This window comes from Anopheles coustani, assembly GCF_943734705.1.
Source record: "Anopheles coustani chromosome X unlocalized genomic scaffold, idAnoCousDA_361_x.2 X_unloc_4, whole genome shotgun sequence".
Classification (NCBI taxonomy): domain Eukaryota; kingdom Metazoa; phylum Arthropoda; class Insecta; order Diptera; family Culicidae; genus Anopheles; species Anopheles coustani.
The window spans coordinates 660,676-680,000 of record NW_026525148.1 but is presented as its reverse complement, the minus strand read 5'-3'; the positions used below and the strand labels follow the sequence as shown (position 1 = coordinate 680,000).

General features: G+C 45.1%; 1 non-coding gene across 1 annotated transcript; it reads right to left on the bottom strand.

The window, feature by feature from the left end:
* Positions 1 to 80: 80 nt before the first annotated feature.
* Positions 81 to 235, bottom strand: LOC131270559 (5.8S ribosomal RNA). Its single transcript, XR_009179618.1, has one exon. It is a non-coding gene; the product is annotated as a 5.8S ribosomal RNA (ribosomal RNA).
* Positions 236 to 19,325: the final 19,090 nt, after the last annotated feature.

The following is a 19,325-nucleotide window of genomic DNA, read 5'->3' as shown; positions in this document are numbered from 1 at the left end:
ACCCTAGTTAACATCATGGTGCACGTCTCGTGACGGGTGTCACGGCGTAGTTAAATGTATGCGATACATTTCTCAAATATAAGCGCTCAGTCATCTGTACATCATGGTAGGTTCCCACGACGTGCAATATGCGTTCAACTTATCAATGTTCATGTGTCCTGCAGTTCACATTATGACGCGCAGTTAGCTGCGGTCTTCATCGATCCATGAGCCGAGTGATCCACTGCCGAGGGTGACTAACTTGCGTAAGCCGCCGCTGTGCGCGTATACCCGTTCCCCGTAGGGAGGAGCAAGCCGCCGCTTAGAGACGAAGCATAAAGTGTCCTCATTCCACATAGGGCAAGCTGGATGAATCCATTTTACCCAGGACGGCCGAAGCGGCGTGGACCAGGGGAGAACTGAACCTTATACTTCACACCACAGTAAGTCTACGTGTCCTCTTCCACATAGGGCAAGCTAGAACTAACTATCTTACCCAGGACTGCCGAAGCAGCGTGGACCAGGGGAGGAACACACTTTTCATGGAAACGTAAGGCATCCATGACTGCCATAACGTAAGCCGCCGCTGTGCGCGTATACCCGTTCCCCGTAGGGAGGAGCAAGCCGCCGCTTAGAGACGAAGCATAAAGTGTCCTCATTCCACATAGGGCAAGCTGGATGAATCCATTTTACCCAGGACGGCCGAAGCGGCGTGGACCAGGGGAGAACTGAACTTTATACTTCACACCACAGTAAGTCTACGTGTCCTCTTCCACATAGGGCAAGCTAGAACTAACTATCTTACCCAGGACTGCCGAAGCAGCGTGGACCAGGGGAGGAACACACTTTTCATAGAAACGTAAGGCATCCATGACTGCCATAGTGCGTAAGCCGCCGCTGTGCGCGTAAACCCGTTCCCCGTAGGGAGGAGTCAAGCCGCCGCTTAGAGACGAAGTATGAAGTGTCCTCTTCCACATAGGGCAAGCTAGAATGAACTATCTTACCCAGGACCGCCGAAGCAGCGTGGACCAGGGGAGAACTGAACTTTATACTTCACACCACAGTATTGAGTAATGTGCCCTCTTCCACATAGGGCAAGCTGGAATGTTCCATTTTACCCAGGACGGCCGAAGCGGCGTGGACCAGTGGAGGACTACACAATCATGAGGTTTGATATCGACTTGTGTGTTTCAATAGGATACCGATGGTATGGTTTGAACCGATTTGATTTAGCCATTCTGAAGTCATCACTTGGTTGAAGCGCTGAACTAGGGAGGCATCGTTTACATATATATTGGTTTTCGCATGCTCTACTAGGTTAATGTCATGAGGTTGGCTATCGAGCATGCCCAAGTGATGACTTGATTGTGTGCTTGCTTGAATTCTTCACATTTCATACCATCGGTTAGTTGTCGAATCATTCCTCGATCATAACCTTCGTTCTTGGTTCATGTATGCTCTCTTCCACATAGGGCAAGCTAGAATTAACTATCTTACCCAGGACCGCCGAAGCAGCGTGGACCAGGGGAGAACTATACTTTGTCTTGTATGCCCTCTTCCACATAGGGCAAGCTAGAACTAACTATCTTACCCAGGACCGCCGAAGCAGCGTGGACCAGTGGAGGACTATACTTTGTTCATAACACCACAGTATTGAGTAATGTGCCCTCTTCCACATAGGGCAAGCTAGAATGAACTATCTTACCCAGGACCGCCGGAGCAGTGTGGACCAGTGGAGGACTACACAATCATGAGGTTTGATATCGACTTGTGTGTTTCAATAGGGTACCGATGGTATGTTTTGAACCGATTTGATTTAGCCATTCTGAAGTCATCACTTGGTTGAAGCGCTGAACTAGGGAGGGGCATCGTTTACATATATATTGGTTTTCGCATGCTCTACTAGGTTAATGTCATAGGGTTGGCTATCGAGCATGCCCAAGTGATGACTTGATTGTGTGCTTGCTTGAATTCTTCACATTTCATACCATCGGTTAGTTGTCGAATCATTCCTCGATCATAACCTTCGTTCTTGGTTCATGTATGCTCTCTTCCACATAGGGCAAGCTAGAATTAACTATCTTACCCAGGACCGCCGAAGCAGCGTGGACCAGGGGAGAACTATACTTTGTCTTGTATGCCCTCTTCCACATAGGGCAAGCTAGAACTAACTATCTTACCCAGGACCGCCGAAGCAGCGTGGACCAGTGGAGGACTATACTTTGTTCATTACACCACAGTATTAAGTATGGTGTCCTCTTCCACATAGGGCAAGCTAGAACTAACTATCTTACCCAGGACCGCCGAAGCAGTGTGGACCAGGGGAGGACTATACTTTATACTTCACACACTAGCCATACTGAAGTCATCACTTGGTTGAAGCGCTGAACTACGGCGGGGTAATCGTTTACAGGTTATAATCATATAGCTGCATGCTCATTAGTAGATAATGGAATATTGTATGGCAATATGAGCATGCCCAAGTGATGACTTTGTTTCAAGCTCAACAGGTAGGGTATTGAGTCCTCTTCCACATAGGGCAAGCTAGAATGAACTATCTTACCCAGGACCGCCGGAGCAGCGTGGACCAGTGGAGGACTATACCTTGTCCATTACACCACAGTATTAAGTATTGTGTCCTCTTCCACATAGGGCAAGCTAGAATTAACTATCTTACCCAGGACCGCCGAAGCAGCGTGGACCAGATGAGGACTATACTTTATACTTCACACCACAGTTTTGAGTACGCCTTGCATAAAGTATCTAGTTTGAACCACGAGGGCTCACAATGTAGAACCGCGAGGGCTCTAGTACCGATTCTCTCGGTACGGCTTGGTCCGTGTTCCTTTATGCTTGTACTCTAAGTATTAAGTATTGTGTCCTCTTCCACATAGGGCAAGCTAGAACTAACTATCTTACCCAGGACCGCCGAAGCAGTGTGGACCAGGGGAGGACTATACTTTATACTTCACACACTAGCCATACTGAAGTCATCACTTGGTGGGGGTGAACTACGGCGGTATCTATCGTTTTGGTTCGGTCTATATAGGGTCGCTTGCATGCTCATTCGAATATAATGTAATTGTGTATGGCAATATGAGCATGCCCAAGTGATGACTTTGTTTCAAGCTCAACAGGTAGGGTATTGAGTCCTCTTCCACATAGGGCAAGCTAGAATGAACTATCTTACCCAGGACCGCCGGAGCAGCGTGGACCAGTGGAGGACTCTATACTTTATACTTCACACCACAGTATTGAGTACTTCTTGCATAAAGCCCCTAATGAGAACCACGAGGGCTCTCTCAATGTAGAACCACAAGGGCTCTAGTACCGATTCTCTCGGTACGGCTTGGTCCGTGTTCCTTTATGCTTGTACTCTTAGAAAGTCTCAACCCGGAGGTCTTGACTTTGATTGTCATAGTTGGACTACGACGGGGTATCCGACTCATCGAATACCCCAGAAGCACACCATCTTTCGGGTAGGCGGTACGCGTACCTCCGGACGCGGAAGTCTCAACCCGGAGGTCTTGACTTTGTATTGTCATAGTTGGACTACGACGGGGTATCCGACTCATCGAATACCCCAGAAGCACACCATCTTTCGGGTAGGCGGTACGCGTACCTCCGGACGCGGAAGTCTCAACCCGGAGGTCTTGACTTTGTATTGTCATAGTTGGACTACGACGGGGTATCCGACTCATCGAATACCCCAGAAGCACACCATCTTTCGGGTAGGCGGTACGCGTACCTCCGGACGCGGAAGTCTCAACCCGGAGGTCTTGACTTTGATTGTCATAGTTGGACTACGACGGGGCATCCGACCATTGCTGATCGAACACCCCTGATTCACCATCTTTCGGGTAGGCGGTACGCGTACCTCCGGACGCGGAAGTCTCAACCCGGAGGTCTTGACTTGGATTGTCATAGTTGGACTACGACGGGGCATCCGACCATTGCTGATCGAACACCCCTGATTCACCATCTTTCGGATAGGAGGTGCGCCCACCTCCGACGCGGAAGTCTCAACCCGGAGGTTCGGGCTTAGAGTTTTTCCCATTCAAAAGTTTTTCTCTTAGCCATACTGAAGTCATCACTTGGTGAACGATTGAACTAGGGCGGGTTAATCGTTTATAGGTATCATGTGGTTTGCATGCTCTCTTAGGTTAAGGTCATGTGGTTGGCTATCGAGCATGCCCAAGTGATGACTTTGTTTCACGCTTGCTTGATTTCTTCATGATTCCCTGTTATATAGTGTAATCATTCGAGAACAGGGAATCTTTGGTTTTGCTCAACAGGTATTGGATGTCAACTTGGTATCTAGATCGCATTAAGTCTCAACCCTTAGGTTCGGACTTGTATAGTGACATCTTGTTACGGTCTTGAGTCTCAACCCGCAGGTTCGGACTACTTAGTGTTTGATCGAATATAATATGGCAACTTGTGCCTAAGTCTCAACCCGCAGGTTCGGACTTCTGTTTATTTGGCCAATGTATGTATAAGGCAACTTGTGCCTAAGTCTCAACCCGCAAGTTCGGACTTGTGTATTTGTTCGAAGTCATGTATAAGGCAACGTGTGCCTAAGTCTCAACTCGCAGGTTCGGACTTGTTAGTGTTTCGTCAACTTTCATATGGCAACTTGTGCCTAAGTCTCAACCCGCAGGTTCGGACTTGTGTATTTGTTCGAAGTCATGTATAAGGCAACTTGTGCCTAAGTCTCAACCCGCAGGTTCGGACTTGTGTATTTGTTCGAAGTCATGTATAAGGCAACGTGTGCCTAAGTCTCAACCCGCAGGTTCGGACTTGTTAGTGTTTCGTCAACTTTCATATGGCAACTTGTGCCTAAGTCTCAACCCGCAGGTTCGGACTTCTATAGTGTTTCGTCAATTATCATATGGCAACTTGTGCCGAAGTCTCAACCCGCAGGTTCGGACTTCTGGAAGGATCACTTGGCCACTAATGATCCTTCCGCAGGTTCACCTACGGAAACCTTGTTACGACTTTTACTTCCTCTAAATCATCAAGTTCGGTCAACTTCGATAAAGCAGACGCGGTTCACGAGGATCCAGCGAACGATCATCTCCAAAGACCTCACTAAATAATCCATCGGTAGTAGCGACGGGCGGTGTGTACAAAGGGCAGGGACGTATTCAACGCTGGCTGATGACCAGCACTTACTAGAAGTTCCGAGTTCATATGGACCATTGCAATCCATAATCCCTACTAAGTGAGTATTTGAGTGATTTCCCGTTCCTCTCGGAATAGGAGACACGCTGCTACCCACATTGTAGCACGCGTGTAGCCCAGAACATCTAAGGGCATCACGGACCTGTTATCGCTCGATCTCATTTTGCTAAACACAAATTGTCCTGCTAAGCAGCGTACCGTAAGTGCACTTGCGCACACGAACAGCGAAGGTGTCAGGTCATACTCCACCGAAAGGTCCTAACCCGTTCCAATCGGCATCGACGCATTAACGCTGACTGCGTTCTAGTTAGCATATGTGAGTCACGTTCGTTATCGGAATTAACCAGACAAATCAATCCACGAACTAAGAACGGCCATGCACCACTACCCTTAAATTTGAGAAAGAGCTATTAATCTGTCTCACCTCCATAAGTTCGGACCTGGTAAGTTTTCCCGTGTTGAGTCAAATTGAACCGCAAGCTCCATTTCATTGTGGTGCCCTTCCGTCAATTCCTTTAAGTTTCAACTTTGCAACCATACTTCCCCCGGAACCTGACTTTGGTTTCCCGGAAGCTACTGAGAGCACCTGGTTGTAGCGTCTCCCAATTGCTAGTTGGCATCGTTTACGGTTAGAACTAGGGCGGTATCTAATCGCCTTCGATCCTCTAACTTTCGTTCTTGATTAAAGAAAGCATCCTTGACAAATGCCTTCGCTTTAGTTAGTCTTACGACGGTCTACGAATTTCACCTCTCGCGCCGTAATACTAGTGTCCCCAACTACTTCTGTTAATCATTACCTCCGGTCTGAGTACAAACCAATGAAAGATTAGACCAAGGTCGTATTCCATTATTCCATGCAAGATTATTCTAGGGCGTTTGGGCACCCTGCTTTAAGCACTCTAATTTGTTCAAGGTAAACGTGAGCGGTCGAGCTCTATGTTACACTTGCACCCGTTGAAGGGCACACCATGACACAGACTTGGTGCCCTACCACACCATTGAGTCGCAACCAGATTCCGACTTGGCCCACCGACCACGGGTTGACCGGGTCGGCGGAGCCGGACTGTGTTGGACAAGTATCAACTTCGAACGTTTTAACCGCAACAATTTTAATATACGCTAGTGGAGCTGGAATTACCGCGGCTGCTGGCACCAGACTTGCCCTCCACTTGATCCTCGTAGAAGGATTTATGCTCTACTCATTCCAATTATGAAACATCATTAAAGAGTTTCATATTGTTATTTCTCGTCACTACCTCCCCGTCCCGGGATTGGGTAATTTACGCGCCTGCTGCCTTCCTTGGATGTGGTAGCCATTTCTCAGGCTCCCTCTCCGGAATCGAACCCTGATTCCCCGTTACCCGTTGCAACCATGGTAGTCCTCTATACTACCATCCATAGTTGATAGGGCAGATATTTGCGAGATCTGTCGTCGGTGCGAGACCATACGATCAGCATCATTATCCAGACTTCAACTCAATGACACGGAGAACCCGCGATTGGTTTGACTAATAAGTGCACCAGTTCCCGCGAGGGTCCTGGCATGTTGCATGTATTAGCTCTAGATTTTCCACAGTTATCCAAGTAACTAGGTTGATGATCTCGTAAATTATAGCTGTTATACTGAGCCTTATGCGGTTTCACATTAAATCTGTTTGTACTTAGACATGCATGGCTTAACCTTTGAGACGAGCGTATATTACTGGTAGGATCAACCAGAATTCCGACTTTGCGTTCGAATGTTCATTGTCCCATTGCACCCGGAGGAGCAAACACCACGTTCTATATGTTGTCAAGTCCGGTAGCACACGGGAGGCGAGCCCCCGTGCGAACCTCATTGCCCTCGTATCACACACACCCGATGCACCGGACAGGCACTTGAGCGGCATTCGACTCCGCTAAGCGCTCGTGCGCCCGATTGTGCATGCGCTGACGGGGCCTTCATACCCCTACCACAGCGACCTTATGCCAAACTTCCATGAATACTTAGGTGAGCTGACAAGGGCCTTCATTTCCCTACCATCAACTAAAGGACACGCTAGGCGCGTCCGATCATTGCAACTGCGGGGCTTTCATACCCCAATCACCACAGTACGCAATTCACCAGAGTTTAATCACAACCCCCCCGGACATGGCACACTATTAACTTGCAACAAAACTTAGTGTGTGCCGGGCACATCGGTTCCACAAAATCATTCCCGATGTACCCCAATTGGGGTTGTGAACGCATCCATGGTCCTCTGACACACCCAACCAAGCGTGGATACTACATACCTCAAACACCCAGTACACTAACAGACAAATCAATATATGGTTGCTTTCCCCCAGACATTTGCCAATCACTTGGCACCCGGACGGGAACTCGCTCCTGATTGCGCCATTGCCACCCATTTGCCAAGAGCGAGTTCTGTATGTAGATTTCATTTGGAAAGACAACCGTGTACTGGATATTCTATCCGACGATTACAGATGACGAGTACGAGACTCGACTACACTCACGGATAATACATTTTGGGTCGAGATTGCTTTCGGGGTTTTCGATTGGTCTTGCGCTTGTAAACGTATAACTTTGACTTGTGGTAACCTCGGTATGTTAGTCGATCACGTGGTTGTGAACTGGGTAAGGGTGGGCAATCTGTTCACTTGCACTCTGGGTAGGAATATGGTGAGCGCTATAGGTTAAAGATCATGGTATGGTTCCATCGTGATGACTTTCGCTAGATAGTAGTATGTTTGGATAGTTATAACGTTTTTAGCCATTTGTTCATAGTGTTCGGTCCATTGAGGAATTCGATTGGTCTTTGCTTCACACACGTGGTCGATCACTTGGATGTGAACTAGGGTGAGATTAAGGTGTTCACTAGTGCTCTTCGGTTTTGGATCAGTAATGAGCACTTGATTGGTTTCGCATAATATGTATCCATAGTGATGACTCTTTCCAGCTTAAGATTTCGTTACCAGTTTCGAATCCTCCCCACGTTCGCTTTTACTTGGTTAGGTTTTCGAGTGTAGATTTGAAAGCAATCTCATGTATGTATCCCATCTGATATAAGCCACTGACAGTTCATGTCACCTCGTTCAACTCTCGCTGGGTCACAGAAGTATGTTACTGCGCCCATTATCCCTACTCGGATAGGTTCGGTTCGTTCGTTTTATACTACGGTGAGTAAACTCAATTTGTGCATCGCATAGCCATGGAAAGCAAGCTTTCGCGGGCCTCTTCGACTGTTTTGATACGAGCTGTGCCCGTGATGCTTGTCATCCCAGGATACTAGACCCCTTTGGACGACCGCATGACCATCAGAAAGTAAATTCCACGTTCGGTTTATTTGCTACTTCCACCGTTCTAGTACTATGGGGTTGGAACCCCTAACATAAAGTATCTATGTAGAACCACGAGGGCTCTCAATGTAGAACCACAAGGGCTCTAGTACCGATTCTCTCGGTACGCTTGGTCCGTGTTCCTTTATGTTTGTACTCTTGTGTGTATAAAATTCATGTTCGATTTGGGATATTTGCTACTTTCACCTGTGCGCTGTGTATAACTACGGAGAAACTCAATTTGTGCATCGCATAGCCATGGAAAGCAAGCTTTCGCGGGCCTCTTCGACTGTTTTGATACGAGACTGTGCCCGTGATGCTTGTCATCCCAGGATACTAGACCCCTTTGGACGACCGCATGACCAACAGAATGTAAATTCCAGTTCGTTTTTGGATATTTGCTACTGTCACCGTTTGAGTACTATGGGGCTTGAACCCCTAACATAAAGTCTTTGTGTAGAACCACGAGGGCTCTATAGTACCGATTCTCTCGGCACGCTTGGTCCGTGTTCCTTTATGTTCGTACTCTTGTGTGTATAATATTCATGTTCGGTTTGGGATATTTGCTACTGTCACCGTTTGAGTACTATGGGGCTTGAACCCCTAACATAAAGTCTTTGTGTAGAACCACGAGGGCTCTATAGTACCGATTCTCTCGGCACGCTTGGTCCGTGTTCCTTTATGTTCGTACTCTTGTGTGTATAATATTCATGTTCGGTTTGGGATATTTGCTACTTTCACCTGGGTCCCGTTCTTCATACAAGTCTGCCTTGCTAATGTGGTAACTTTATAGTGTAGTTCTGACATCCCAATTTTGGGACTTAGCCGATTTTTCATGAATTTCCATATGACCCATAGGGTCCCTTTCTTCATACAAGCTTGCCTAGGGCGATCGGTCAAAACTTGTCTTACTATTCGATTGGTCTTCGCAGTTTCACCCTAGGCAATTCGCCTAGGTCTGTCTTCTTGAGGAGGCCAAAACCCGAAATAAGGAGGTCTGGCCGACCCTGAAACCTCCCCTGTCTTAACTACACAAACCCGATTTTTCAGGGTCCTCAGCGCCATACAACTTTGCCTAGGTCACTTATACTCTTGACTTAGGCCATCTGACTTGGTCCGTGTTTCTTCCTAGGGTTCACCTAGGTACTTTGCCTTGCTTGATGTGGTAACTTTTTAGTGTAGTTCTGACATCCCAATTTTGGGACTTAGCCGATTTTTCATGAATTTCCATATGACCCTAAGGGTCCCTTTCTTCATACAAGCTTGCCTAGGGCGATCGGTCAAAACTTGTCTTACTATTCGATTGGTCTTCGCAGTTTCACCCTAGGCAATTCGCCTAGGTCTGTCTTCTTGAGGAGGCCAAAACCCGAAATAAGGAGGTCCAGCCGACCCTGAAACCTCCCCTGTCTTAACTACACTAACCCGATTTTTCAGGGTCCTCAGCGCCATACAACTTTGCCTAGGTCACTTATACTCTTGACTTAGGCCATCTGACTTGGTCCGTGTTTCTTCCTAGGGTTCACCTAGGTACTTTGCCTTGCTTGATGTGGTAACTTTATAGTGTAGTTCTGACATCCCAATTTTGGGACTTAGCCGATTTTTCATGAATTTCCATATGACCCTAAGGGTCCCTTTCTTCATACAAGCTTGCCTAGGGCGATCGGTCAAAACTTGTCTTACTATTCGATTGGTCTTCGCACTTTCACCCTAGGCAGTTTGCCTAGGTGTAGCTTCTTGAGGAGGTCAAAACCCAAAATAAGGAGGTTCAGCCGACCCAAAAACCTCCCCTGTCTGAACTACACTAACCCGATTTTTCAGGGTCCTCAGCGCCATACAACTTTGCCTAGGTCACATGTACTCTTGACTTAGGCCATCTGACTTGGTCCGTGTTTCTTCTTAGGGTTCACCTAGGTACTTTGCCTTGCTTGATGTGGTAACTTTTTAGTGTAGTTCAGACATCCCAATTTTGGGACTTAGCCGATTTTTCATGGATTTTCCATATGACCCATAGGGTCCCTTTCTTCATACAAGCTTGCCTAGGGCGATCGGTCAAAACTTGTCTTACTATTCGATTGGTCTTCGCACTTTCACCCTAGGCAGTTTGCCTAGGTGTAGCTTCTTGAGGAGGTCAAAACCCAAAATAAGGAGGTTCAGCCGACCCAAAAACCTCCCCTGTCTGAACTACACTAACCCGATTTTTCAGGGTCCTCAGCGCCATACAACTTTGCCTAGGTCACTTGTACTCTTGACTTAGGCCATCTGACTTGGTCCGTGTTTCTTCTTAGGGTTCACCTAGGTACTTTGCCTTGCTTGATGTGGTAACTTTTTAGTGTAGTTCAGACATCCCAATTTTGGGACTTAGCCGATTTTTCATGTATTTCCATATGACCCATAGGGTCCCTTTCTTCATACAAGCTTGCCTAGGGCGATCGGTCAAAACTTGTCTTACTATTCGATTGGTCTTCGCACTTTCACCCTAGGCAGTTTGCCTAGGTGTAGCTTCTTGAGGAGGTCAAAACCCAAAATAAGGAGGTTCAGCCGACCCAAAAACCTCCCCTGTCTGAACTACACTAACCCGATTTTTCAGGGTCCTCAGCGCCATACAACTTTGCCTAGGTCACTTGTACTCTTGACTTAGGCCATCTGACTTGGTCCGTGTTTCTTCTTAGGGTTCACCTAGGTACTTTGCCTTGCTTGATGTGGTAACTTTTTAGTGTAGTTCAGACATCCCAATTTTGGGACTTAGCCGATTTTTCATGTATTTCCATATGACCCATAGGGTCCCTTTCTTCATACAAGCTTGCCTAGGGCGATCGGTCAAAACTTGTCTTACTATTCGATTGGTCTTCGCACTTTCACCCTAGGCAGTTTGCCTAGGTGTAGCTTCTTGAGGAGGTCAAAACCCAAAATAAGGAGGTTCAGCCGACCCAAAAACCTCCCCTGTCTAAACTACACTAACCCGATTTTTCAGGGTCCTCACCGTCATACAACTTTGCCTAGGTCACTTGCACTCTTGACTTAGGCCATCTGACTTGGTCCGTGTTTCTTCCTAGGGTTCACCTAGGTACTTTGCCTTGCTTGATGTGGTAACTTTATAGTGTAGTTCTGACATCCCAATTTTGGGACTTAGCCGATTTTTCATGAATTTCCATATGACCCTATGGGTCCCTTTCTTCATACAAGCTTGCCTAGGGCGATCGGTCAAAACTTGTCTTACTATTCGATTGGTCTTCGCACTTTCACCCTAGGCACTTTGCCTAGGTCTGTCTTCTTGAGGAGGCCAAAACCCGAAATAAGGAGGTTCAGCCGACCCAGAAACCTCCCCTGTCTGAACTACACTAACCCGATTTTTCAGGGTCCTCAGCGCCATACAACTTTGCCTAGGTCACTTGTACTCTTGACTTAGGCCATCTGACTTGGTCCGTGTTTCTTCCTAGGGTTCACCTAGGTACTTTGCCTTGCTTGATGTGGTAACTTTTTAGTGTAGTTCAGACATCCCAATTTTGGGACTTAGCCGATTTTTCATGTATTTCCATATGACCCATAGGGTCCCTTTCTTCATACAAGCTTGCCTAGGGCGATCGGTCAAAACTTGTCTTACTATTCGATTGGTCTTCGCACTTTCACCCTAGGCAGTTTGCCTAGGTCTGTCTTCTTGAGGAGGCCAAAACCCGAAATAAGGAGGTTCAGCCGACCCAGAAACCTCCCCTGTCTGAACTACACTAACCCGATTTTTCAGGGTCCTCAGCGCCATACAACTTTGCCTAGGTCACTTGTACTCTTGACTTAGGCCATCTGACTTGGTCCGTGTTTCTTCCTAGGGTTCACCTAGGTACTTTGCCTTGCTTGCTGTGGTAACTTTTTAGTGTAGTTCAGACATCCCAATTTTGGGACTTAGCCGATTTTTCATGTATTTCCATATGACCCATAGGGTCCCTTTCTTCATACAAGCTTGCCTAGGGCGATCGGTCAAAACTTGTCTTACTATTCGATTGGTCTTCGCACTTTCACCCTAGGCAGTTTGCCTAGGTGTAGCTTCTTGAGGAGGTCAAAACCCAAAATAAGGAGGTTCAGCCGACCCAAAAACCTCCCCTGTCTAAACTACACTAACCCGATTTTTCAGGGTCCTCAGCGCCATACAACTTTGCCTAGGTCACTTGTTCTATTGACTTAGGCCATCTGACTTGGTCCGTGTTTCTTCCTAGGGTTCACCTAGGTACTTTGCCTTGCTTGGTGTGGTAACTTTTTAGTGTAGTTCTGACATCCTCATTTTGGGACTTAGCCGATTTTTCGTAAAATACCATCTATTTTTAATTAATCGGTACTTTTTACGGTATCGCTCATAGCTCCGGCTGTATGCAAGCAAATGACAATCTAAGACATGATTTGGAAAGGTATTGAGTAGTACTAACTTACGTTAGAACACAGCGAAGCGCTATCGGTTCATGGCAAGGCCGATATAAACAGTCAAAGATGAAAAATGTTGATAAAATGAACAAAAATTACCTTGGTACGCGAATAGCGGCCAGGGATGAAGAGGTACGAAGTTGGTGTAGAACAATTATAATTAGAGCTTGGTACGCTCTAAAAGTTTGCCGAAGACCGCAAAGCGCTCAGACCCATAGAAAGTGGCCATTTGGGCCGAACAGTGCATGCAAAGAGGTGAAAATGCAAAAATTGCACTTTGGGGGGCGATTTGCGGGGGGAAGGAGGGGTCGGAGGGCAAAATGTCCCTTGACCAAAAAGTCTTATCTCGTCGAGATCTACAACATTGCCGAAGACCGCAAAGCGCTAGCTCGCAATCGAAAAATCGAGAATTTGAAAATTTTCTAAGTCTTGGGCTCCCTAAGGAAAAGTTTCAAAAATCACGTTTGTCCCCAATTTTGAAGGGGAAGGAGTCGGTTCCGGGGCATGGTGTCTTCGGCAAAAAGTCTTATCTTTTTGCGTACTTTCGACTAGTTCAATAAAAATTTTTGACCCAAAATTTGTTCGGCGGACCCCTAGGTCGAAAAACCCGAAAAAAGTCGAAAAAAGTCGAAAATGTCGAAAAATGAGAAAACCTCATATTCGGACTCTACACGAGCCCCAGATATTGAAAAGTGAAATCCGCGGTCGATTTGGAACAAAAAATTTACCTAGGCAAAGTTGTATGGAGGTAGGGACCCCTGAGAAAAAAGTTTGGTCCCGAGGCTCCTTGGACCACCAAGTCCCTAGGTCGGACCAAAATCGGAAAAAATCCGACCAAAGTCGAAAGTGTCGAAAATTTTAAAAAACCCCTTTTGGGGCCCTATGGCCTCCCTAGATAATGAAAAGTGAGGTCCGCGGCCGATCCGGAAGAAAAACTTGACCTAGGGAAACTTGTATGACGGTGGGGACCCAAAAAAATTTCGATGAGTGTAGTTTAGACAGGCCGGAAAATGTATCGGTGGTCCGTATCAAGGGACGTCTTTTAGTTCCATGGGGTGGTGGTCGTCGAACAAAGTCGCCTAGGTCGACCACCAGAAAGACCAGTCGTGTTGTAATGGATGTTTTGACCACTTTACTAGGGAAACCTAGTAGGTCGAAGCAAATTTGGGGTTCGAGATGAGTTGGTGAAAGTTGGTCCAACCTAGGTGTGCTTGGTGGAGGTTGACCATGAAAGTAGAGCATGATGGGAATGACCATAACTTTGGTTCTAGATGTCGGATCGGTACACTTTCGGCAGTTTTGGAAAGGTGAAGGCCTGCTCTAGCTATGTTTCCTACCAAGCTGAGCGCCTACTAGTGACCCGGAGGAGGTATTAAGGGTCAAAGGCAAAAAGGGGTACCCTAAAGTGCGTGTGACCAAGAAAATGGGAAAAACGGTATCGCCTATAGCTCAGGCTGTATGGCTCGGATCGGAAAGCTTGGATATGCGTTGGAAAGGTCTTGACGAGCGCTAGCTATGTGTCCTACCAAGCGAAGCGCTAGGTGTTGAGCAAGTCGGTCATATTAGAGGGCAAAGGTGAAAAATGGTGGTTTAGAGGCGAAAATTCACCTTATGATCGAAAATAGCGGGCGAACGATAAGAGCTACGAACACGGCGTAGAACAATCATAAGTACGTTACCACAAGACCTAACTTTGGCCAATATAGAGCGAGAAGATCGGAGGTACCCATCAGGGTGATATGGCTGGTTCAAAGTTGGACCAAAACGAGACTTGAGAAATGGATTGAAACACGGTATCGCGAATAACTCAGGCTGTATGGAACGGATCGACAAGCTTAGATCAGTGTTGGAAAGGTCGAACCGAGCGCTAACTATAATCCCAAACAACCGAAGCGCTAAGTGTTGAGCAAAACTGAGTTATTAAGCGACAAAGTGGAAAAATAATACCAAAATGGCCAAAAATCACACAAGACCAAGAATACCGAGCAAGCGGTAAGAGATAGCGGGTTGACGTAGAATACTTATAAGTTTGCCTCTACGAGACCTAAAAGTCGTCCATAGAAAGCGAGAAGATCTTCTTCATCTCCCTCCTCAATACAGCATCCCTACTTAAAGGCATCTCGGACTTAGTCGATTTTTCATAAATTCTAAGAAAAACATATGTTAGGATGCTGCGAGATGAATGGGATGCTGCATGGAGATGAATCTTGATCTTCTTCATCTCCCTCCTCAATACAGCATCCCTACTTAAAGGCATCTCGGACTTACTCGATTTTTCATAAATTCATAGAAATTCATATGCTAGGATGCTGCGAGATGAATGGGATGCTGCACGGAGATGAATCTTGATCTTCTTCATCTCCGGTCTTAACACAGCATCCCTACTTAAAGGCATCTCGGACTTAGTCAATTTTTCATAAATTCTAAGAAAAACATATGTTAGGATGCTGGGAGATGGATGGGATGCTGCATGGAGATGAATCTTGATCTTCTACATCTCCCATCTCAATACAGCATCCCTACTTAAAGGCATCTCGGACTTAGTAGATTTTTTATAAAATCTAAGAAAAACATATGTTAGGATGCTGCGAGGTGAATGGGATGCTGCATGGAGATGAATCTTGATCTTCTTCATCTCCCTCCTCAATACAGCATCCCTACTTAAAGGCATCTCGGACTTAGTCGATTTTTCATAAATTCTAAGAAAAACATATGTTAGGATGCTGCGAGATGAATGGGATGCTGCATGGAGATGAATCTTGATCTTCTTCATCTCCGGTCTTAACACAGCATCCCTACTTAAAGGCATCTCGGACTTAGTCAATTTTTCATAAATTCTAAGAAAAACATATGTTAGGATGCTGGGAGATGGATGGGATGCTGCATGGAGATGAATCTTGATCTTCTACATCTCCCATCTCAATACAGCATCCCTACTTAAAGGCATCTCGGACTTAGTCGATTTTTAATCAATTCTAAGATTAGTCGATTTTTCGTAAATTCTAAGAAAAATATATGTTAGGATGCTGCGAGATGAATGGGATGCTGCATGGAGATGAATCTTGATCTTCTTCATCTCTCATCTTAATACAGCATCCCTACTTAAAGGCATCTCGGACTTAGTCGATTTTTCATAAGATCTTAGAAAAACATATGTTAGGATGCTGCGAGATGAATGGGATGCTGCATGGAGATGAATCTTGATCTTCTTCATCTCCCATCTCAATCCAGCATCCCTGCTTAAAGGCATCTCGGACTTAGTCGATTTTTCATAAATTCTGAAAAAACATATGTTTGGATGCTGCGAGATGAATGGGATGCTGCATGGAGATGAATCTTGATCTTCTTCATCTCCCATCTTAACACAGCATCCCTACTTAAAGGCATCTCGGACTTAGTCGATTTTTCATAAATTCTAAGAAATTCATATGTTAGGATGCTGGGAGATGAATGGGATGCTGCATGGAGATGAATCTTGATCTTTTTCATCTCCCATCCTAATACAGCATCCCTACTTAAAGGCATTTTGGACTTAGTCGATTTTTCATAAATTCTAAGAAAAACATATGTAAGGTTGCTGCGAGATGAATGGGATGCTGCATGGAGATGAATCTTGATCTTTTTCATCTCCCATCTTAATACAGCATCCCTACTTAAAGGCATCTCGGACTTAGTCGATTTTTCATAAATTCTAAGAAAAACATATGTTAGGATGCTGGGAGACGAATGGGATGCTGCATGGAGATGAATCTTGATCTTCACCATCTCCCATCTTAATACAGCATCCCTACTTAAAGGCATATCGGACTTAGTCGATTTTTCATAAATTCTAAGAAAAACATATGTTAGGATGCTGGGAGATGAATGGGATGCTGCATGGAGATGAATCTTGATCTTCTTCATCTCCCATCTTATTACAGCATCCCTACTTAAAGGCATCTCGGACTTAGTCGATTTTTCATAAATTCTAAGAAATTTATATGTTAGGATGCTAGGAGATGAATGGGATGCTGCATGGAGATGAATCTTGATCTTCTTCATCTCCCATCTTAATACAGCATCCCTACTTAAAGGCATCTCGGACTTAGTCGATTTTCCATAAATTCTAAGAAATTTATATGTTGGGATGCTGCGAGATAAATGGGATGCTGCCTGGAGATGAATCTTGATCTTCTTCATCTCCCATCTCAATACAGCATCCCTACTTAAAGGCATCTCGGACTTAGTCGATTTTTCATAAATTCTAAGAAAAACATATGTTAGGATGCTGCGAGATGAATGGGATGTTGCATGGAGATGAATCTTGATCTTCTTCATCTCCCATCTCAATACAGCATCCCTACTTAAAGGCATCTCGGACTTAGTCGATTTTTCATAAATTCTAAGAAAAACATATGTTAGGATGCTGCGAGATAAATGGGATGCTGCATGGAGATGAATCTTGATCTTCTTCATCTCCCATCTCAATACAGCATCCCTACTTAAAGGCATCTCGGACTTAGTCGATTTTTCATAAATTCTAAGAAAAACATATGTTAGGATGCTGCGAGATGAATGGGATGCTGCATGGAGATGAATCTTGATCTTCACCATCTCCCATCTTAATACAGCATCCCTACTTAAAGGCATATCGGACTTAGTCGATTTTTAATATATTCTAAGAAAATCATATGTTTGGATGCTGCGAGATGAATGAGATGCTGCATGGAGATGAATCTTGATCTCCTACATCTCCCATCTCAAAACAGCATCCCTACTTAAAGGCATCTCGGACTTAGTCGATTTTTCATAAATTCTAGGAAAAACATATGTTAGGATGCTGCGAGATGAATGGGATGCTGCCTGGAGATGAATCTTGATCTTCTTCATCTCCCTCCTCAATACAGCATCCCTACTTAAAGGCATCTCGGACTTAGTCGATTTTTCATAAATTCATAGAAATTCATATGTTAGGATGCTGGGAGATGAATGGGATGCTGCATGGAGATGAATCTTGATCTTCTTCATCTCCCATCTTAATACAGCATCCCTACTTAAAGGCATCTCGGACTTAGTCGATTTTTCATAAATTCTAAGAAATTCATATGTTAGGATGCTGGGAGATGAATGGCATGCTGCATGGAGATGAATCTGGATCTCCTACATCTCCCATCTCAATACAGCATCCCTACTTAAAGGCATCTCGGACTTAGTCGATTTTTCATAAATTCATAGAAATTCATATGTTAGGATGCTGCGAGATGAATGGGATGCTGCATGGAGATGAATACTGATCTTCTCCATCTCCCATCTTAATACAGCATCCCTACTTAAAGGCATCTCGGACTTAGTCGATTTTTCATAAATTCTAAGAAATTCATATGTTAGGATGCTGGGAGATAAATGGGATGCTGCATGGAGATGAATCTTGATCTCCTACATCTCCCATCTCAATACAGCATCCCTACTTAAAGGCATCTCGGACTTAGTCGATTTTTCATAAATTCATAGAAATTCATATGTTAGGATGCTGCGAGATGAATGGGATGCTGCATGGAGATGAATCTTGATCTCCTACATCTCCCATCTTAATACAGCATCCCTACTTAAAGCCATCTCGGACTTAGTCGATTTTTCATAAATTCTAAGAAATTCATATGTTAGGATGCTGGGAGATGAATGGGATGCTGCATGGAGATGAATCTTGATCTCCTACATCTCCCATCTCAATACAGCATCCCTACTTAAAGGCATCTCGGACTTAGTCGATTTTTCATAAATTCATAGAAATTCATATGTTAGGATGCTGCGAGATGAATGGGATGCTGCATGGAGATGAATCTTGATCTCCTACATCTCTCATCTCAATACAGCATCCCTACTTAAAGCCATCTCGGACTTAGTCGATTTTTCATAAATTCTAAGAAAAACATATGTTAGGATGCTGCGAGATGAATGGGATGCTGCATGGAGATGAATCTTGATCTTCTTCATCTCCCATCTTAATACAGCATCCCTACTTAAATGCATCTCGGACTTAGTCGATTTTTCATAAATTCTAAGAAAAACATATGTTAGGATGCTGCGAGATGAATGGGATGCTGCATGGAGATGAATCTTGATCTTCTTCATCTCCCATCTTAATACAGCATCCCTACTTAAATGCATCTCGGACTTAGTCGATTTTTCATAAATTCTAAGAAAAACATATGTTAGGATGCTGCGAGATGAATGGGATGCTGCATGGAGATGAATCTTGATCTCCTACATCTCCCATCTCAATACAGCATCCCTACTTAAAGGCATCTCGGACTTAGTCGATTTTTCATAAATTCTTAGAAATTCATATGTTAGGATGCTGGGAGGTGAATGAGATGCTGCATGGAGATGAATCTTGATCTCCTACATCTCCCATCTCAATACAGCATCCCTACTTAAAGGCATCTCGGACTTAG